Genomic DNA, 22,289 nt, shown 5'->3' with positions numbered 1-22,289 from the left:
AGCACTAGCAGAAAGCTTCTGTGGTCCCAGGGCTACCCCAGCCAAATGCATTTACTTGCAGTGGTCTCGGGAGACAGGGAAGTGCCATTATCACCATTTACAGGAGGCTAAAGGGAGCTGTACAGAGATACAGAGCTTGCTGCACAGTGCCAAGCAAGGCAGCTGTAGACGCCTGTCTAAAATCCATGATTAAAAAGCTGCAGATCCACCGCGTCCACCTGCCCAGCCCTGCTTCTTGTGCAGCCCGAGGGCGCGCTGCGCAGCAGGGGGCTCCCCACGCACAGCAATCGCGCTCTGCAAGGGCAGCGGGAGCTGCTGCCGGAGGCTCCAGTGATGATTTTTATGAGCTCCTCACTGTGGCATGCAAGCTGAATGCACAACCAGGTTCGATAAAACAACTCGAGTTGTTTGCAAGACAAATACCGCAGGTTTGGGTGCCACCCCGAGCAGCTATGCAAAATGACTCGGTGTTGGTCCCTACACAAATAGACTCTTGCCCCACGCGGGGTGAGCTCTGTGGCTCTGGCTGGAAGCGGGTGGACGGACGGATTGAGCAAGCTATGCAGGCTGTAACACTCGTGGGAGAGGGCTTTCTGTAGCTTACTCAATGCACTTGGCAAGACAACACCCTGCTCTGCGGGACTCAACATCAGTGTCCGAGTCCCTCACAGGCTGCATGAGCAGACATTGGTGGGGCTAGGCCCACCCTGGATGGAAAACAATACAGTTTTTCATAAAGGACAGTAACTGTGAAGTGTCAATCCACAATGACTTACCTTAAATTAAGGAAAATGAAGAAGAAAGCAGCCCACAGTAGAACACAGAAGCACTGTGTGCACAGAGCTGACACAAACAGCTCCTCAAAGCACCTGGAGCCCCTCTTACTTGCTGGGTAGGTCTCAGAACAGGGAAGCAGAAGCAGCAGCGAACAGGCACGTTCTGGTTCGACAGCTCCATGAGCTCAGGCCTTCCTGGTAACACAAATGAGGACTTTGTCAGTTAAAGTCCCTTTTCAGCTACAGTTTAAGTACAAAATGAGAACAGACAACGGCAACAAAATCTCTTATTGGATCAATAGCATGTGTTTAACAGCTAAATAAAGTGATAGAGCTTTTTAATTGTCTTTTCAGCTTCCTATCCTTAATCTATTCTTCTTTCATTATATACAAATTATTTATTGTAATATTTTGAATTTAATCAAAAGGAAAATAAATCAAAAAATCCAAACACATTGCCTAATTAAATAGCAATACCCTTGCTTTCATTCAGTCTTGATAAATCACAGTCTTCCCTTACTAATTAACTTCTAGTTTAACACATTTCTCTCACCACCCCAAGCTACCTAACAAAACACTCAGCTTAATAAAAACAAGCTAATATTGAAACCGGGCAGGTTTCATTCTGCTTCAGCACAGCACCCCAACACCTAAGTGCAGCCACAGAATCAGGCTCCTGGGGCTGGTGGAAAGCCAAGCAGGAAAGGCCAGCAGCTGAGTCTCAGTGACCCCCTGAAATGGGGTGAGCACCCAAACCTGGGGAGCTGGTGTGCAATGCAAAAAGCATTTCCTAGGCAATATTGAATTTTCCTAGGCAATGCTGAATTTCTTCCACGTGCAAGGAACTCACTTGTGATCACACTTGAATCCAGTGTGTTTGCACAGGTCACGGCGGACAAGAAGGGCTCCATCTTAGGATGGAGGGTGCAGCAGGTTCCTCACTGCCTGAGGAGGTTTAGGACGGAGGGTGCAGCGAGTTCCCCACTGTCCTGTACTGGCTGCTGCAGTCACAAAGGCAAGGTTGCTCTGCTCCGCTCCCCAGCAGCACCTGGCAGCTCCTGGGAGGCTCTGTATCTGCATGGTGTAGTGTCTTACCGTATTTAAAGTAAGGCATTTCTGTTACTAAATAATGTATGCATTTGTGGAGTTAATCAAGGTTATAATAGAGTAAATCTGAGTGGAAAAATTAGAGGAAAATAGGAGAGCTGTTGGCTACAACAGTATTAGAAAGTGAGTGTCAGCCCCTGAGCTGCCAGGGAAAGACTTGAGTTTTTGTTCAAGCTTGAGTTTCAAGTCTAAATTATTCCAGGTAGCTCTACCTGTGATATTTTGGCTCTTTCTTGTGATTTTTCTCTCTTTAACAGCAGTAGAACAGTGTTGCTGAACCCTGTCAAACAACTGCAAGATTTCACTTGTGGATAAAATTATTCATACTCAGTAACACAAGTGTTTCATATCACAGGTCCACCCCCACAGAAGGAGTGAGGCATCCATTTCCCATCCACGTCTCATCACAGATAGGAGTTGCTTTCTGAAGTACCCTCAAGACCGATCCAGGCCACACAGCTTGGATCGGGAGGGGAAACTTTCAGAGGCAAGTGGATTTGCAAATAGCTATTATTTTATTCTGCTTTTATTCTCTTCTCTCTGTTCTGTTCTTTCCTTTCTTTGGGCTTGGTGATAAGCAGTAGGGAAAACCTTCTTGCAGACAGGAAGGCAGCGTGTAATTAAAGGTAAAGAATTGCATTTAGTTCTGTAGGAGTGACATCCTTTCTCATAAGGCAGTCTGTGAGAAATCAGGTAAGCAGCACATACATTTTTGATGAACAGGAGGACCCTCACCTATTACTGACGAGGTACAGAAAGAAAAGACAGGACTCACAGTAGGGAAATATCATCCATTAAATGCCTCCCTGGGGATCAAATGGCACTTACAATTGAGAGAGAGTAACTGCCTCCTACATTTCAATCGGTACCAGCAGGATGCCTATTTGTAAAGATTTGTGCTGCCTGCATTCTGTTAGTGTAAGATGCCACGTAAATATTTTCTGACCTTTATGGTAGACGTTACCTTTTTTGTTTTCCACAGACCAGTGGCCTGATTTTACTTTTTAGAACTGGTGATCCTGCTAAAGAATGAGCACAAGAACAACCCCCTAAGTGTGCACAGACCTACTGAAATTGAAGGACCTGCTGAACATGTGTTTTCAGTGTTTTCTGATCAGGGCTTTAAATAAGTCAACCTTTACAACAAGACTGCTGTGGTTCTTTTTGTAAAATCATACCTGCCTTGCACTAAATACCTAGCACCAAAGATCAAAAGGCTTTTGAAATATGTCCCCTTAAAAAAAAGGAAAAAAAATGAGAACTTGAAATTCTTTCATTTCCAAACTGATTAATCAAAGGCAGCTCTTTGATCCAGTACAGAAAAGTTCTCTGTTCCAAAACAACGAGCACGGTAATAGAGAGCAATTACGGCTCTGTGTGTATAGTCCTTCAGGCACACACAGGGTGCTGGTGGGTGTCACCACCAGGGCTGCCCAGACTCCAAGCACATCTACTTTTCATTATCATACCACCTGAAAACTCAACAGCTCCATCCCATGCACTAATATATGGGTCCATTTGGCTTTCCCAGAGCTTGCAGTAACCTTTCCACTAGCTCACCCTGTGGTCTGACGTATACATACGTGTATTTGTTCAATTTATGCATTCAAATGAGAAATGCACAGTGATTCCTTCCCATGGTGGATTTTACATAACTCCTGGAAAAAAAATGTAGTCACAAATAGCAGAGATTAGGCAGCAATGTCAAGGTCTGAGAGGAGAGATTACACGTCCCGTATCAGCAGATGTTTGCGGCCACTGACAGTCCTGTGATTTAAAGAGCCGTTCTCCATTCAGGAGCTTCCCACATTGTTACAGAACAAGCAAACAAGCAAATAACCAGCAATGGAGCCAGCCCTGCCCAGGGCTTCGTCCAGGTCAGACGGAGTTGTGCAAAACCGCCCATGCCCACTCCAGCGGCGCGTGCAGTTCAGTGACAGGTGAACTGAAAGCACCTTCCAGGTGTCCAGCCTCAGCTGGATGTCAGACACAAGGATGCTGAGCTGCCACGCCAAAACAGCAACCTTACACCCATTATACACATCACATTTTGAGCTGCTACAGCGATGAATTGTCAATGAGTTTGGGAGGGTTGCAGTGGCACGAGGCAAGTGACAGATGTATGGTTATTGGCATGTATGGTTATCAGCAAGCAGCACTCTGCTGGTGTTCACCACACAGACAGAACACAGGCAGGCGAATCATGTGAAAACAAACAATTCCAGGGGAACAACTGCCAGGGATGGAGAAACAACTCCAAAACAAACTTTTCAATTAAAAAAGGAAAAAAACAGTGGCAAAATCAGGATGGTACAAAGGGACTTTCTATCCAAAAGGAGGCAGAAGAAGGCATAGCTTCCTTCAGGGAAATTTCAAAGTGAAGCAAAAAGCATAAAAAAGTAGGAGGCAATTCCATACTTCGGGATTTTTCTGTTACATATGGGCTTCTGTAGAATGTATTTCTGAGAGCCAAGGAGAAGGACAAGGGTAATCAAGGCCTGCGTACAACATCACAGCAAGCTTTCAGAAAGGTGTGTGCCATTCCCTGGCAGTGACACACAGCAAGCTCACCATCTCCTAACAAGAGGCAGCTACCACACAGAGATGGGTGTGATTTCATGGCTCATTACCCCCTCTGCACTCACCTTTCAGGTACTGCTCTTCCATGCCAGGTGTCCTCAGCCTCAGGGCTGCCCTCTGCCCTCTCCAGCTGGGCACTCCCCAGTGCTCATCCCTGCCCCTGCTCTGGCCCTGTTGAACAACCTAGAGAAGCACTCCCAAATGCCCATCAGCCAAATCCCCAGCCCACTCAGTCAGTTTGCGCTAACCCTGCTGCTGCTGCCTGAGCTAAGGGTGTGCTCGTGCAAACCCCTGTAAGAGGGCAGCAGCCTCTGGCACAGAAGTGCTGAGACACATCTGGACCAACAGCATCTGCTGGTGGCTCATCTGGGCCCGCAGAAGGGCAGCAGTCTGGGGCCTTATCATGCTCCCGAGTAAAAAAAAGCTGCTTCATGCAAAGGCATTCAGGGCGTCAGCTCATGCTCTGTCCTTTCACACCCTGGTTTACTTGCTATCAAGTGTTTACACAAGCCTTGAGCCAAGCTTTCTGTTTTCTTGCCCTTTCCCTAAAGCAGCACCCTTGCTCAGTAATGCAGGCAGTGGAACATCTCCTGGGTACCACGAGCACACAGAGCCTCTCGCAGGCCCCAGGTGTGGGGCTGCTGCTCTGCTGCTTCCTACAGTAACGCAGCGCAGTGCTCGATGGTCAGCAGAGAAATGTGAAAGAAAACAAAAAGGGTTACATGATGCAAAGGCCATGAAGAGTTCAGACATCACCACACATCCTGTTCAGCAGCACCAAACACAAGCGAGGTTGAGAAGTATGAACAGCCAAAGCATCTTTGTTTCAAAGAGGCGCTGCGCAGCACGTGGGCCATGGGTTGGGCAGGCCACTGAGACCCCTCCGAGGTGAGCAGGACCCACCAGGTCATAGGGCCCAGTCATGAGATGAGATGAAACACTTCTGTCAGAAAATCAGACCTTAAAGTAGTTTGTGATTAGCACCAAAAGCAGATTAGGCAATGAGTGTATTTAACAGACTGCTTCGAGAAGAGACATATAAAATCATTGTTCAAAAATCTGTTACCCTAGAAGTTGCTATTTCTCATACAACATCCCAAATTTTGATGCATACTGGGGCGCATTCTTCATGCTGTATAATTTTTAAAACAGATGGGCCCTGTTTAGTTCCAAAGCTCTTGAGTATCTCAATTTTTAAATACAAATCTGGAAAATTTCCACCTAATTTATGCCTCAAAGTTAGCATGATTTCACAGCAGCTGGACCTGTTTCCCTAACTTGCAGGCTCCACGAGCACAGCCTGATGTAAAAACACCCATCTAGGTCCAAGAGGGACAGAGACCCCCACAGAATGCAAAATGTTTTCCCCAGCGTGCATGTGGACACGGTTACTACCTGATTTTACTCAAGGCTTTAGGCAGGCTATGCCATTAAAGATTCATGTTTACTTCTGTAACTGTTCTGCACATGCCACACTCTTCTGGAAAACTATTGTAGAAATTTTTGAGAGCTGACTTTCACATTTTAAGTAAGAGCATTTTTCATATTCCTTTCACATTGTAACGAAGTGCCTTAGTACCATCTGTTGAATTACTCACATGGAGCCATAAAAACATTCTCAAATAATTTAATATGCCTTTTATTTGCTGGTGAATGCCACTATTTGAAATATTTCTAATTCAGATTTGACATGGCTACTAATCAGTGCTCAATCCAGAGGGTAAACAAGTATTTCCTTTTTCCAGTGATATGCAGCATTATCACTTTTAAAATAAACAAATGCAATGTGTATTAGAAGCCCATCACTGAATCTTAAAGGCCATGAAGTTCTGGACCATGACATTGCACTGTTCAGAGGTGTGAGAGCCTGCAGAGCCACAGTCACATCTTAAATGTGCTGCAATTTTTAGCCTAGAAATTCTGGAATATAAATGGCTATGTATTTTTTCAGTGGCTTCCTTTCTCCTGAAACAGAGGAAAGATTGTTAAGTGTTTTATAACGGAACAAAGGGAATCACGTTGGCTCTGAGAGGAAACAACACTGCAATCAAAAAGCCTTCAAGAGTGGATCAAGGATCCAGCGAGCTGCACTGAGACCGCCCCTCAGCTTCCTCCCCACGTTCAAGGGGGATGAGCTTCAGCACGCCACAGGAGCCAGAGGCACCATGAAGGGCAGGAGGAAAACAGTCCTCGCATCTCAACAGCTTAAACAAATCCTGGTGGCCTGACAATCTACAAAATGCTCTGAAAGCTAAAGCGTTCATCGCTATTATCCATTATTCCTGTTTCTCTAACACCTTAATAGAGCATTTAATGCCACCCCAACTGTCACAGCCTAAACAAACACTGACACACAGGGTCCTGCAGGAACAACTCTCGCTCTGCTTCTGGAAGATTTCCTGCTGGATTCCTGTTTATCAGGATGGCTTTTGTGAAGAAAGTAACCCAGGGCTGCATTGCTGCCAGAATTTCACTCATCTTTAATCCACCTTTACTGGTTTTGGTCTTTGCTGAGACTTCTATAGCAGCTCTGCTCCAAATAAAGGTTGCCAGAATATTGCGTTAGCTTCATCTTTTCAGGCATTTGGTAGCACTGGAGGTCTGCCAGGCCAAGTAGCACAGACGCTCTTCGATCACGAAGCTCTGCAGATGTACGGTGACAGCACACACTGAATCTGCATTTTGAGCTTTCTCCATGTTCTGTGCAAGGTCTCCACTAAAGCAGGCACCTTAGGCCCCTCCGTCTCTTGCCGCTAGAAATAAAGCAACGTCAGTGCCTCAGAAACCTGTAGGAGGGATGCGACGGATGCAGACACTGTAGACAGAAATGGGAGCTGAGTAAAGCACTTCACTTCAGGAATTACCTAATTCAGGGAATTACCTCATAATTTCACAGAGGAAACTCCTGTGTAGACAGCCCTTAGTCATCACTGCCTTAAGGCCAAGTGGGGGATTTTCATACACTTCCTCCTCTCTCTTCATGTGTACTTCCCTTCAAACCCAAACCAGACAACATTCACAGATTTGACACATCATTGTAGCCACACAATTTCTAAATAGTTTTGTGTGGTTCAGACAAAATGAGTTTTTTCAAAGCTGACACAGTTGCCAAAGGACTAAAATGAAGGGAGGCTGGTGGTCAGCGAGGTAAGGCAGAGGTGGCAAAGAAGATAAAGCTGCACCTTGAAAAGCAAACTGATGGACCAGGGCCGGGCCACAGCAAGGAGCCTCATCACCCTCAGAGGCACACACACCAGAAGCAGTCCCCAGACCCTGCCTCCCCTATCAGCCGGCCCATGGGTGCCAGGAACGGCCACCTGCAGCAAGATGCTGTGATCAGCTGCATCAGCACGGTACTGCTGATGCCATGGACTCCCTTGTATACCAGATTTCTACTAGCACACTTCACATCCAATTTGAAAAAAAAATACATATATATACAGATATATATAGATATAGATATAGATATTCTGTAAGAGTGTCCTGGACAGGTTGCCAGCTCTAGTAGGGAGGGATGCATTCCAGAAATCCAGAGCTGCTAGGCTCTGCTTGGCTCACTGTATCTAAAATAAAATAAAATAAAAAGCTATTTCTCTTAAGAATAGATGCTTCATACTGAAATCTTGTCTGTTACAGAAAACTGTCATCTCTCCTAGGGGTGCTGCCTTAGGGACCTGGCAGACTGGGGATATGTGCACCACCTCCAAGTGGTGGTGGTGGGGGGTGGCTACAGATGGCGGGCTGTTCTTTGCTGGCCTGCATTACACTAGATGAGGTATTTCACAAGCAAGATGGCCATAGAGTAAATACAGACAGGTTGCAAAGTGCTCCTCCAGTTGTTCACCAGAGGCTTCTTCCACTCCACACGTTGAGCCAGACAAGCGTTCCCATTCTCTGAAACCAGTCACCTCGGTGCTCCTGCCACCCCAAATCTCTGCCTGTCCCCAGTGCACCACTAACCTCCGGTGTTAAGCACGAAACGACACGAGGTTTGTATGCCTGTGCAGTTCCATCCTCCAGTGGGAACCTAGGAAGTTGAAATACTGCCGAGAAGAGCATCCTGGCAGGGGTTTCAGCCCAGGCTTGAAGACTCATGGCATTCAAAGGGATGAGAGAAGCTTTAGAGAAGTGTCTGAACTTCAGGCTACTCGTCTGAACTGCACTCGGGCACCAGCCCCCAAGGACTTCACCCAGCATTTTTAGAACCTTATTAACTAGAGCTTGAGGGAAATAGCTATAGATTTTATTCAGCAGGGACATTCTGCCGTGCGGAGCAATGCTCACTGCATTCATTTCCTTTCCTGTAGTGTTTCAGTATTGCACATTATTTAGCCATCAGATCTGAACACAAATAATTGTACAATAAAAAACAGTGACTCAACAGGTTATTGCCACAATAACTCCTACATCTCCACTGCGTATGGGGTTAGCTGGGTTGCTCACCCACTCAGGCAGATGCAGGCAGCCCCATTCCTAGGCACCGCGCACCATTCACCAGCCCCTAGCCAGCAGTGCGCCTCGCTCAGCGCCTTATTGAGACCACAATAAGATCCCAAACTGCACGGGGGAGAGGAGAGCAGAGCTCTGCTTGTTCCTATTAGCAAACCCTTCATTCATTTTTACCTAACGTTGCTTCTCTCATTCTTGAATTTGCAATTTAAAAACACAGAGATGATGCAGTGAAGGTAGAACAAGCAGAGGTATCTCCAGTCTGGCCCACTCTTCCCTGCAGTGTTTTCACCTTCAGTGCCCTCTCCCATTTGATTTTGTATCCCACAGCCAGAGGGAAGGGGCATCACGTCCTAGTCTTCCTTACCAATTTTTGGCCAATTTGTGAAACCAAAAATGAGAAAAGGGAGAAGGAAACCACGGAATCATTGACATAAACGCTCACACTGCACCTGCAAATGTTCTATAACACGCACGGCAGATCACAGACCCTGACCTCTGAGAAGAGATTGCAGCTCTGTGAGCTTTGGAAGCACAGAGCTGGGCAGTCCCCACGGGTTCATGCAGTGTGATGGAAAATCCCACCTTCACGTTACAGCTTCAGCCAGCTACAGCAAGCTGGGAAGGGCTCCACTGAGACCAGGATGTAACCCAACAGTTTTTCAGCAGAATACACTCACCTAACTCTCCTCTTCTGTTATCGTATCAAAGCCTCTGCAGTTCACATTGCAAAGAAAGAACAAAAGAGAAACAGCAACAGCTTGTTCTCTGCATAGAGAACAAGCCCATAGTGGGCAGCAGCTCTCCCTTTCCCCCCAGACATGCTGCAGGTTTCCCCAAAGTCCCAGGGAATTACACAGCCCTAGAAGGGAGCAGAGCTGATGGCACCACACGCAGGGACATGGCTGAAATCCCCCTGCATGTTCCATTTCTGCTCATTTGACTTTCCAGCACTGCTGACTTCCCCCACAGGAACTCCCTACAGCTTGCTGCCACAGCAGCCGCTCACCCTGTCACGTTTCATCGGGCTCCGGAGCAGGCTGTCCTTTCATCTCTGATGTTTTTTTTAAGCTAAGCTCCAGCACATCATGGGGAACATCTCTGAAATCCTCCCTGATTCCCGCTGGAAATGGTGCCAAGTGAAAGAGTCGTTTCCCAGGGACGCGTTGGGATGGCTCAGCTCCATCCCGCTCGCAATGTCACCTAGAAAGAAAACAAGCTACCAAGGCAGCTCTGGCAGCTTTCTGAAGCTCATTTCACCACAACTTGGCCATTTCAGCCCCAAATCTGTGTCAGAGATGGGCAGGAGAGGTCAGCAACTTCGGCTTTGGGTGGGAGCGCCCTGGGATGGGCGATGAGCGGTGCCCCCTGCCACGGGCACAGCACTCCCAGGACACACCGGCGCTGAAGCTGGTCCTCCCCTCGGCAGCCATCTCCGATTTTCATTCTGCAGCAGCACTGGAAAGAAATGCTCAGCTACAGAAGGAAGCCTCTTCTCATTATCCGCGTGGCCTTTTTGATGAATTATGAAGAGCTCACGCTGCTTGCTAAGCATGTTACAGATGCCAGGCCACAGGCAGAATTTTGTTTTATTTTTGTTGTATTTTTGTTGTGAAGGAATTGTTTTCCAGAGGTTTGCAGTAAACTGCACACTGAACTTTGTGCAAGATGGAGACTGGGTGCTCCTGCCAGTTTGGAAATGCTTGTGTAATGCTCTTGCCAAGCACGTGCTCGGGATTTTGCTTTAGGGAACGCGTGATTGTTCCATCACACCTACACGGCACCATCATCAAATCTTTAATTCTTTCACAATCTTTAGTTCCTCCTCAGAGCATCCCTGTGAGACAAGACATTTCATGAACCCCTTTTTTCAAAGAGAAACTTTAAGATTTGTATGGATCACAATGAGATTTAGGTACTTAAATAGAAAGTGGAAACCTAAATCCCACTGAGATGAACCAGAGATAAGCCCCAGAATAGGACTGAAATGCTTTAATACTTGGCTAAATTTCTGCCTAAGTGATTTGCCCAAGGTCACAAAGGACATTTGGAAAAAACAGCTCCAAACCCCACAGCTTGCTCAATAATTCCTCTCTCTGTGGACCTGCAGGATGGCAAATTGGCAATTTCACAAGGTCATTTGGGAAAACAAGACACACCTATTGTGTCAGCTAACCCCGCCGTGCAGCGGGTATCCCTGCCTGGACACAGCACATCAATGCAGTCATTCTGCTTCCCACCTGGTTCCGAGGCAGGCGGGGAGCCTCAGCACAGGGCTGCTCTGTGCCCGGCTGACGTCACCTTGAGCAGGGCAGAGGCTTCAGCCAAAATCCCCCGAGTTCCACCCAGTTCCTTAACCACAAGGGCAGGCTTGCCCACGTCACCCCTGGTCACCTTGGAGGGGTCGGGATGAATGACCGGCACCTTTCCAAACCCCACAGAGAGGGTTTGATGTGGTGGGGCCTGAACTGACTCTTTCAGAGCCCACGAGCTTCTTCCACCCTCATAGAAAAACAAAAATCTTCAGATTTTTGTTTTAAATTCAGATCTAGTTACTGCTGAGCTCCAGAAGCAGCATGTACACACAGGAAGCTTTATGCCTCCTTGACTAGTGTCAGGCAGAAAGTAAATTATTTATGAAAGCACTCCATGCAATATTTTATTTTGGATTTAAAGGGGCAGGAGTGAGGAGAAGGATAGTCTAAAAAATAAAAATACAGAAGTTTGAAATGCACTCAGACCCAAGTCTTTTGTTTTGCTCAGGATGTGCTCCCTGCTCAGAGGGGTCACACAGAAGCATAAATCCCATCCCACCTCTATTTGTGTGGACAGTCCCACTCACTGCAGTGGAACAGTTCCTCATTTCCACTGGTGTGTGCGGGATAAGGACCAGGATTTGACAAAAACATCTCTGGTGTCAGTGCTTTGGAGTTGAGTGGGTTTTTGCAAATGCAAACCCACTTTTCCTCCCACAGTCTGATCCACAAGTAGCTTTTCATTTTCCAAGCACAAGACTCTTCAATCCAGTTCTGAAATTAGCAGTAGCCAGCCAGCCTCAGCCAGCCACGGCTACACAAAGCTACCCCAACCACTGTGCTGCTGCAGAAGGGCTGGGATCCCAAACACTGGGACAAACCTGACAGCAACATCCCCAGGTTTGCTAGGGGTTATTCAAAAAAAAAAATTTACTTTAAATTTTTAAAGTAAAGGTGGATTAAAATGAAGCCCATCGCCTTTAAGGATTAATGTTTAAAAGCATGCCAAAGGCAGGTTTTTGAAAAAAGACAGAGCAGAAGTCATTCCTTGAGCTCAAGCCCTCTACTTGTCTGTATAGTGAGTGGCTGGAGTTTCACTGTGAGTTGAAGGACAGAACACCCTGCTGGCTTTTCAGCACACAAAGATCAGGCCATTGAGGCCAAGGCTTGAGCAGGAACCTCATGTGATACATCTCTTGAAAATGTGCACCAGTTCACCCCCAGTTTCAGGAGAGCCTCAGGGAACAGACCCCAGCGTGCCTCTCTCCCCAGGGACATGCCATATTGGTATATCAACCCTGGGCTGACCCCTACCACCTGTGTCATAAATCACTGGTGCCAGTTCAGTGCCCTGATCGTTCACACCCTAGAAATCAAACAAAACTTCCTTCCTCCGTAAGAAAGGTTTCAATAAACTCCCATTCATTTTCAGTTTGAGTTTCCACACTTCTGCATCCTTTAGCAGCCACCATGATAACTAAACCGAGATTTCCACGCTCAGAGCTTGCTTTCCTACTGCCTCTTGTGCACAGCCAGGCAGACATCAACACTTCTGATCATTTGGGGCCATTTATTCCAAGACAAATACGATGCTTTTGTGCCAAACCACCCAGGGGCAGGCAGAGCTCAGCTCTTCCTTGTCCCAGCCTACCACCAAGAGACAGATTTGGGCATGCTGGTCGAAATAGGAAATTTCTACTGTAAAGGCAGGGGTTTGTAACTAAATAGCAGCTTGTACCTGTAGAATTGGTATATTTAAAATGTTATTTCCTACCGGGTTTATAACAGATCACCAGCATTTTAAGTAAGATTCCTCCAGTTGATGTATGTACATTTTTCTTCCTAGTTTCTTAATTTCCTTCAGTAAATGGGTGTTTATTTCTGCTGCTGTGCTCAGGTCCCGAATCTGGAGATTTTGACATGCTTGTTCCTCCCTTTTTTAAGCTGCATAACGAATAGTGCTGACAGGTGTATCCCAGCATCTCGGCAATAAGGCCATATGATTTCATGACAGCATAAAAACAAAACAAACAAACAAAAAAAGAAAACTAGAGAGAAACTTTTCTGTAACATTTCAGCAACTGTTTCCATAGTAATAATTTGTTTCACCAAGCCACCAAACATCATTTCAAGGATTTTTCCAAATGCCCACAGAAAAAGTAGCAGCCATCAATAACCTTTTTTTTTAAAAATAAATAAATAAATATATATATATATATAAGCCTTCAAAATTGTCACAGACCTTTTTCTTCCATTATTTGCTGAAAGCAGAAACAAAACAGCGAGGGATAGAAATAACAATTCTATTAAGATGGATGGATGTGAAGAGAGGTAGACATGAAAAAAAAAAGCATGCTGCTGCTTTGTGTGCCCAGGGCCTAAGCTGCCCAAACAGCCCATGACACCGACTGTCAGCTTGAGATATGTCACTGCTGAGGCATCCAGGATCCTAACCAGGAAAAGCTTTACCCATCAAAGCCAGCCCTTTAATTGTCTGAAGGGGGTCACCTACAGGCCGACAATTTGTAAAGCTGAGCAATGTGACCAAATAAGAGGATTTTTCTCTGCTGGAAGAATCTGGGTAGGTTCTGGGGCACGTTCCGACATGGAACAGGTGAGAGAGCTGCTGCTTACCCTGCTTTACAGTGCTGCAGAGGTGCAGATGTCACCCACCACTGCCACAGAAAGCTGAACCATCTACCCCACAGCTTCCTTCCTAACGCACTGGGACTGGGGAGTTAGGAGATTGGCAGCAGGAGGACCCACAGCACTTGGTATCTGACTGCAAGAATGGCCGCAGCTTACCAATTCCCAGCACCCAGAAGTGTCACTGAAGTCCCAGCACCTCAGCCTGGGTCTCCTGAACGCTTGAAATACAGTCTCTGTACGCTCCTCCTAGGACGGAGAACATCAAAGCAGGCTTGGAACTCCTCAGTTTAAACAAAATGCTGTACATGCACACTCCTTCTCAAATATTGGTTTTGTAACATTCAGAGAAGTCGTTCTCCTGTAACTAGTTACTTCATGTGAGTTCCAGGGCAGAGAGATGTCGAGTTAAGTGCGCTCCTCTTACATTCCTCAAATACAAAGCACTCTCATGTTTCTCTTATGCGCAATCACCAGCAGCACAATGTATCCTGGACTGCAAGTGGAGTACCTAGCAACTAGCAAAATACAAATAATAAATAAAAATATTTAGCAAAGCTCTGCCCTTATCAAGAACCAAAACATGCTCAAGGAGAAACACTGACGAATCCAAACCACAATCAGAACCACCATCCTTCTGACCTGCTGTCACAAAGTAGGCTTTTCTCTAAACTCTCCTGATATCACAAGTTTGTATTCTGGAACTTGCAGCATTAGTCATTTTCCTACATCATTTGAGGCACAGCAAGCTGTCTCAGTGATCTTCATCTGACCGTCCACGTCTCTTTTTGCATCACTTCAGACTCACCCTTCCCGACGTGTGGGAGGGCAGAGGCTCACGGTCACCGAGAGCAGGCACACGGAGCAGGTCGGCAGCGGGAGCACGTGGCTAATTCCACCATATGTGCCTGGAGTTACCTGCTGGGAGTGAGCAATCCCGGAAAGTGAGCGCACAATTAGCCCTCCTGTTGCATGTCAGCCTCTGCTGAAAATCTATAATTAAACTGATACAATGGTAATGAACAGGAGGTTTAAAAAGCAGACTCGGGGCTTGCAGAGACATCGGGACGTGCTTAATTACGTGAGTTTTCCCACTGGGTTTTACAAAACCAGCTTCCACCGGCTTTTTGTCCAAACTGACAGAGCCAAGCGTGCTTCCCAACGCGCACGGCAGGGGCTCCTCCTGGCCACGGTCCAGTTGGTGGCGTGGGAGCAGGCTCTGCTGTCTCCTGCCCGCTGCTTTGCTCTGTGCAGCAAGGAAAAGCAGGCTCCTGGGGGCTGCACGGGGCCCGCACAGCCCTAGCAGACCCGAAATAACTTGCTGGGGGATTGGGGCTTTCTTGTTTTCCGTGTCCCCATAGTGCGGCTGCTTGTACGGTCAAAAACCTTCCCATTAAAAGGCGCAGGAAAGCAGTCAGTGAAACAGAAAACAGCTAAACAGTTTAATTTTAGCTAGACTGTCTATTCAGCTGGTAGCAAAATATTCTTTTGGCATGGGGCAAGTTTTGCATTTTTGCAGGAGTGCACTGACCAAATTTTCTGAAGGGAAACAGCATTTCAAAGCAGGCAACAAAAGCATTTCCCACAAAAACCTATCAAAATTACGCATTTCTCAGGGTCAGGGAGAGGGCTGAACTGCACTCAGACAAGATTTCAGTCAAGTTAAAACTCCATTTTCCTGTCAAGCAAATCATTGGCAAAAATAATTATTGCCCTGCTGATTAAACTCTGGAGCTACAGGCGCAGCACCAGGCTGTGCCGCTGGAGCAGGCTCACATTCTCTGCAGAAAAATGGAGAGAGAAAACCTAAAATCCATTTGAACCAGTGGGTCACACACACATCCAACATTAAATCAAGTGCAGATTAATTATTCACAAGCACTTCAGTGCCTGTGTAACATTAATACTGTGAGATATCACTGATTTTATGTGTTACTCTGGAGCTATCACAGTATACAGCAAGAAAAAGTATTTGTAAACTTCAAGACAGCCTGTATGCGATGCTGTTCTTCATGGAAGATCTTCTTCCATGTCAATCACAGCGTCAGGATAAGGGTGGGGTTTTGTTTTTGTTTTTTATAAACACACTCATTAATCAGTGCTTAGCTGTATTTGAAAAATGCATCCTTCACAATGCGTCCCGTTAATATGCCGTAGCATTTTGAACATTATTGTTTTTATGCTTATTAGGCATATCCTGCTAGAAGAAGGCATTTTAAATTAGATTAAATCTTATACATGTTTAATGCGGTGTTCTCACGATTTAAAATGCTACTCTATTAAAACAGCAGAGAAAGAAATTGACTCACAGAATACGAATGCGAAAAGAATAGATCATGAGTGAAATGAATAATAGATTAACTGAATAATCATATTACTTCCTATATGAAGAATATAAATCACGGTAATCCAATGCTGTCAGCAGAAAGAGAGAGGGCAGGCTTTCCAGGACTTAACTGTGTTCATTATCTAACATGAAAAGAAAGCTACGCGTGATTAGTGTTAACGAGAGACCATTTCATTGCAGCTGGTGCCAGCTATCAATCCCAAAGCATGCCGGACAAGAGCACTCCTCTGGAAATCGCCTTTCCAAGCTGGGGAAAATCTTCCCACGCTCCCCCATCCTTAAAGAGCCCTAACGTTGCCACTTAGCAAGACTCGAGGAACAATGTCGGGTACCTTAGTGCATCGCTAGCAGGAATTAACTCTCAGTGCCATTAATTCAGCCACAGCATCCGCCAGGACTCGACAGCCCTGACCTGGTCACAGGCAGATGTGCTCTGTGACTGCCAGTACCGAAGACAAATCATTAGGAAGCCAAACCAAAGGCTACTGGCAGCAGTGGGGAGATTCCCAGTGATTTAAAGGCACTTGATTCACACTGTGAGTCTCCGCATACATGTTAATGCTGCGAGTTTAAATCGCCGTATTTATGTATCTTCTATATTTGATATCACTCACTTACATAATTGCTCTGAGTGCGTATTTGGCTCCATGCTCGCAGCACTAGGTTTGTGATCACAGCGATAATTAGGTAAGAGTCATGGTAAAACACAGCTCCTACTACTTCAGCCTGTTATCCAAAGGCAGCACCCAGGGAGTTCATTGCCCTGGCCGCGTGAGATACGCGGCTTTACGACATGGCCGAGTTGTCATCCCAGCACAGCTGAGTGGCCCTCAGCCAGCGGAGGATGCTGAAGGTGCAAGAAGGGAAAACTGCAGGAACAGGAACAGGAACCAGGGCTCCTCCTCGCTGAAGAAGTTTCCCTTCCACATCACTGCTCTGTGGACCAGCTGCAACCTGTTCATGGTTCTCTCCGTCCATCTGTCCCCTGATTTCCCCTGCTCTGCCACCTCAGCCCTTCCTCCTCAGAGAGCAGCCAGAGTCACTTGGAAGTGGGATTCAAATCCTAATTGCTTTCAAAAAAACTACAGAGAGCTAAAAAACACGTGCAGAGAGCCCTGAGGGCTGTAATGCCATTCACCACTCCAGCATTACTAGCTATTCAGACACAGAGCTTACAAAGAGAGCTGATTAAAACAGAAACTGGTATACACAAAACAGGAGTTACCACCCAACAGGCTGCCTGCTAATGAGAAAGTAACATTTGTTAGAAGTTTCTAGACTCAACCTTGTCGACACCAGAGTGAAGGAAGAAAAAAAAAAAAAAAACAGGACTGGCTGCTGGCATTAGGAGCTGATTGTCAGCTGAATTCAGCATCAGAAGGGCTCACAGTCAATCTGCTCCACGCTTGCTGAGCGCTCTTAGTAGGATGTGTTTAGCTGTCTAGGGACACGTGTTCTCAGAGAAGGAAGAATGCAGAGAGAGAGACTGCAGAAATGGTAAGGAGAAGACAATATCAGCACAGACCAGGAGCGCCAGCTCCTGCCTTTCCAACAGACCTTGGTTAGGGGCACTCAGCAAGTCTGAGGCTCCAAGAATTTTTCAATGGAGGGGTGAGCTCCCCCAGGTATTACAAAAACACACTGCGAATGCTCTGTAGGATTGAGCTGGCTGCTGTGAGCCTCGCAGATGCAGACCATGCCTCAGGATCCGCTGTGGGCAGGTTTATACTTCCCACAACACAGCACAATGGCTTCACTCACATCTAAAGCCTACCAGGTGCCCTCTGTCATGGTGACCTCTCAAAACCCAGAGAAGATGCTCAAGAGAGATGTTTCTGGGAGGCTGTTGGCAGGAAATTATGACCATGGCGGTTGATCAGACCACGCTGAATCACTAAAGCATCCTTCGTGGCATGTGGCCAAGTACAGCACTGAGGAAGTGGGGTTGTCTCTCCGTAGATCAGTTTGACCTGAGGAACCTTCCAGGCTGCCACGTGGAGCTCAGGACCACTCGCTGGGCCCCTGCACAAGGCCTGGCATCTGCTGCGTAAAACTGTGATTCCATCAATTAAGCACCAGTGATTCAGAGTCGTGGTAAGGCAAAGTGACTCAGTCAGGGATTGATTAGGAACGCAAATTCCAACTGCCACGTTCTTGCAAAACAGTCAATTTTTAGCTTTACAGCTTGTTGCGTAGCTTGCTGGACACCCATGCGATAGGAACAAGATCGTTCTGGCAGCCTTAGCTGCCAACCACTACCTAAAATTGCTGTCGCAGCAGGAGCAAATTGGTTCATAGCAGTTGGTGCAGCAGTGGCTTTGGATGCAGATCTAGGAGCATGTGCTCCTATGCCAGTTCTCCTAGCACCTCTCAGCAACAGGTCTCATAACTCAGCACCCCAAGCAAGAAGTTTAGGAGATCTCTATGTGATAGTTCCTTCCACGTACAAAATCATGATTACAGAAGTATATGTCTACTGTCAGGAGACCTTGCTTGGTGTAGCCATCTCCTAAACAGCATTGTAACCAAATCCTGCTTGCCAACAGTGTAGCTGCAAGAATCTAAGGATGTAAGCAAGGTCTGTGGAAGGAAGAATAGCCTTTAGTATGTCAACTAACAAATGTGGGTTAGACAAAAAAACAAAAACAGGTATCTTCTGAAGAGCATACATACTTCTTCAGAACTGAAATGGAAGCAACAAAGTGAGAAGAAATCACAGTCAACATCATTGCATTAATTGAGAAAAGGATGTCAGTCTTTATGGAACAGAAAAGAGTCTCTGAAAAGGCTCAGGACCCTAAAGATGCAGGACATGACTTCTCAGGTACTATTCAACATTCACTAAAGCTGCTGCTGATCCAGATCTTGCACTCTAATATCATAATATGCAAAACATGATGGAAAGGGTATTAAAAATGAGGACAGAACAGAAAGGAGAAAAAAACTATGCCTGAGACTTCAAAAAGACTGTTGCTCTAAAACTGAAGAACATAAAATGCACAAAAACTGTCTGAAAAGAAAAAGTAGGGTGAGAACTGGGAACACTTTGGGAAAAAATCGTGAGACGGCCAAAAGCCACAATTCCACAATTAAGAAAAAGAGCAAGTTTGGCTAAAAGCACATTCTCATTTGGTGTGAAGTGAAGGAGGCAATTAGGAACAAAAAGCCAATATAAAATGACTGAAAAGAGGAAATCAATAGAAATTACTGTAAACAAAGTTAGGAAAGATGAAATATTTATTAGGAAAGCTAAAGATGAAAAAAAGCCATTGCAGGCCTGGCTAAGGACAAAGAGTTTTAACAGAGCAGAACCTCGGCAGCACTGCAGCTGTACAGCTCGCAAAGTTTTCAATAATGATGCAGAAAAGGCAAAATTGTTCAATACATATTTCTGTTGCATATATGAAAAGGGCAGAGAGGAAAATTAAATGCCTTCCCATCCTTGAGTAACTAAGGAGGATGTTAAAGACCTAGGAATAAACATTTAAAGGCAGTTATGGAGAGCCTGCATAGAGGAACTGGAGCAGAGTTAGATGAGACCTTTTTAATTTTTAATAAACCTTGATATCTCAGAGAAATTAATTCATTTTCACCAAGTTCATTTAAAGCCATATTTGTAGCTGTATATCTAGGAATGAGAAGTGTTCCTAGGCACAGCTACAGAATAAGGCACTAATAACTAAAAAGTGATCCTTAGATGTATAAACAGAAAAAAAATGTAGCAGGTAAATTTACTTCCATTTGCAGCATAATCCCTTGGCACCCCAGTATTGGAAAAAAAATATCACATCAGCAATAAAAAGCCACCTGAGCTACACAAGCTTAACAACGCGTGGAATTGCTTGCAGGAAGGCAAAGGACCTACCCTTTCCCCTAACAAATGGGAGAAGAAGCAGGCATGGCTGAGTTTCTCAAGGTAGCACATAAGCACTTGATTCAGTGAAGAGGCTACGAAGTCTGATGGCACAATGACGGAGGCCACGCAGCACTGGGATGCCTGCAATGAAACAATAATAAAGCAAGGAGAAAGCACACCCTTTGTGCATTGAAAATTATACTTCATGTTTCATTATTTATAGCAAAACTTTCACACATCCTGACAAACCTGCAGGGCATTCCTAAGCACAAGTTTTTGCATGAGCTGGCAGGGTTCTGCCATGATACCACTGATACAATTACCTCTACACGGACATCTCCCCAACAAACTCGGTCCAAGAATGAAAGGCATGGCAGCTTTCAAAGCGTTCCACCTTGTAAGATTAAAGTTCTTCGAAAATGTAATCACCCTCTATCTAGGCTGTGTCTGCTGGATATATTTACACTCCCAAGAGGGGTTAAAACAACATTTTTAGCAGCTGCCTCAAAACTCAGAGCACATCCTTGTGTGATGCTACATTGATTTGCATATCATTAAGCATGATCCTTCCTCTCCTCTGCAGTTTGGCTCCATGGTTTTGTTCCTGCGTGAAGGTTGCCATTAGCTGCACGTGTGACACCGTCCCTTGCGGCCGAGCACCGCGAGCAGAAGCGACGGCGGCGCCATGCTAATGAGTCCCAGCGAGACAGCCATGGAGCTGCAGTTGCCATCGCAGCTTTGGCAGAAGGGGAAAGCATTAAAATGCTTCTGGCAACTTTTCGGAGCTGCTAAAATTGAGTCAGTTGGAGAGTGTTTACACAAAGCTAACACTGCACTGGGCAATTTCTGGCCCCAGCAGGTTACATTCTGACTTAATCAGTTTTGCAGTGTACAGTGTCTGACAAAGCAGCGCACTGGGCCAGGGTTTAGGCTTTCACTAAGTAGGGCACTGGGCATTTTGTCTGCCTCCTCCTCCTCCCTCACACCCTTTTGCAAAGAGATCCTGCAATATTTAATCTTCAGAATTAGATGAGTCCAAATAATGCCCGGCGCAGCCATCAGAGGTCAGGTCAGAGCTCAGAGGTGGGCAGCCAGGCAGCACATTCGCCCTTTGGAGGTGATGCTCTGTACAAGGACACACAGCAGCAAAGGGTTTCAGCTACAAGCCAGAAGCATTTTCTCCTCCTGCTAGCAAACAAAGAGCACCGAAGGGAGAACACGAAGGGCTGACAGGCTGTGAGTGCTTTGCCAACGTGTGAATGAACCCAAGGCTCACACCAGAGCAGAGGGCAGGCAGCACACTGCTGCTGTGAGCTCTTCAGGGAGCGAGCCCGTGCACCATGGTGCTGCCACGGTGCAAGGTCATGCTTTTGACACCAGTAAAAGCTTTGTGGTAAGTGGGAACAAGAGAAGCTATTATATGTATCAAAAGCCAGATTCTAGTCTCATTTCGGGGGGAAATCCAAAGTAATTCTTTGGCAGAGAGGTCATCGCACTCCTCCAGTCTCCGGGTATGTTGCCATAGTTAGCTTCCCTGCTGTAGCGTAGGGCCCAGCTGTGATGTAGGGCCCAATTTGCTAGCACAAAAGGCCATGCAGTGATTGAAGACTGGCTCTCCTGAGCATACAGCCAGCCCCAGACACAGGGCCACGCTCCCACCAGATCCCTGCCTGCACCCTGACACCGGTGCCTGAGCTGAAATGTCTGTTAATAGCATTCACCTACCTCACAAAGCTGTTACAAAGCTGAACTAATATTTGTACTGCAAAATGCTTCAGGACAGGCAGCAGGGCATGCAGAGCACTCCTGTCACAGACAGCACAGCTTTGCCTTGGCAGGCTGTGCTCTAGCACCATTCTGTTGCAGTTGGGAAGAATGAGATACACACAGGCACACACAACAGGACCCTAATCTCAACTTTTTGCAGCCTGCAGGCTGGAGCCCTGTCCTATGTACTTACTTCTGCAAGTACGTTTGCGACACGGCTGCATGAAGATGGCCTTTCTGCCCTGTCCCACTTGCTGTGACGCCTTGAGCTTGCTGACTGGTGTCTGGCCAGGGCCTTCTGCTGCCCCTGATGTAACCATAACTGCAACAAGAGTTGAAAGGCACTTAACGGAGACTGGGCATGCACAAAAACGATTCAGAGTTGGGAAAGCAGATAGTTCATCCTCTCCGATACTGCAAATGACATTGCCAAATATTGAAAAGTATTTCTAGATGCCAGTTAAGTGCCCAGTACAAACCTTTATGGAAATAATCTCTCAGAACAG

At 46.2% G+C, this 22,289-nt stretch overlaps 1 long non-coding RNA gene across 1 annotated transcript; it reads right to left on the bottom strand.

Annotated features, from left to right (window-relative positions):
* Positions 1-622: 622 nt before the first annotated feature.
* LOC139998733 (uncharacterized) lies at positions 623-22,093 on the bottom strand. The gene is made up of 3 exons (XR_011803525.1): positions 21,977-22,093; positions 20,026-20,157; positions 623-971 (listed from the first exon to the last, which is right to left on the bottom strand). It is a non-coding gene; the product is annotated as an uncharacterized lncRNA (long non-coding RNA).
* Between the last annotated feature and the right edge of the window lie 196 nt (positions 22,094-22,289).

This window comes from Anas platyrhynchos, chromosome 15, assembly GCF_047663525.1.
Source record: "Anas platyrhynchos isolate ZD024472 breed Pekin duck chromosome 15, IASCAAS_PekinDuck_T2T, whole genome shotgun sequence".
In the NCBI taxonomy this organism is placed as follows: Eukaryota; Metazoa; Chordata; class Aves; order Anseriformes; family Anatidae; genus Anas; species Anas platyrhynchos.
The sequence above is the reverse complement of the archived record's forward strand: the minus strand, read 5'-3'. Positions and strand labels throughout refer to the sequence as shown.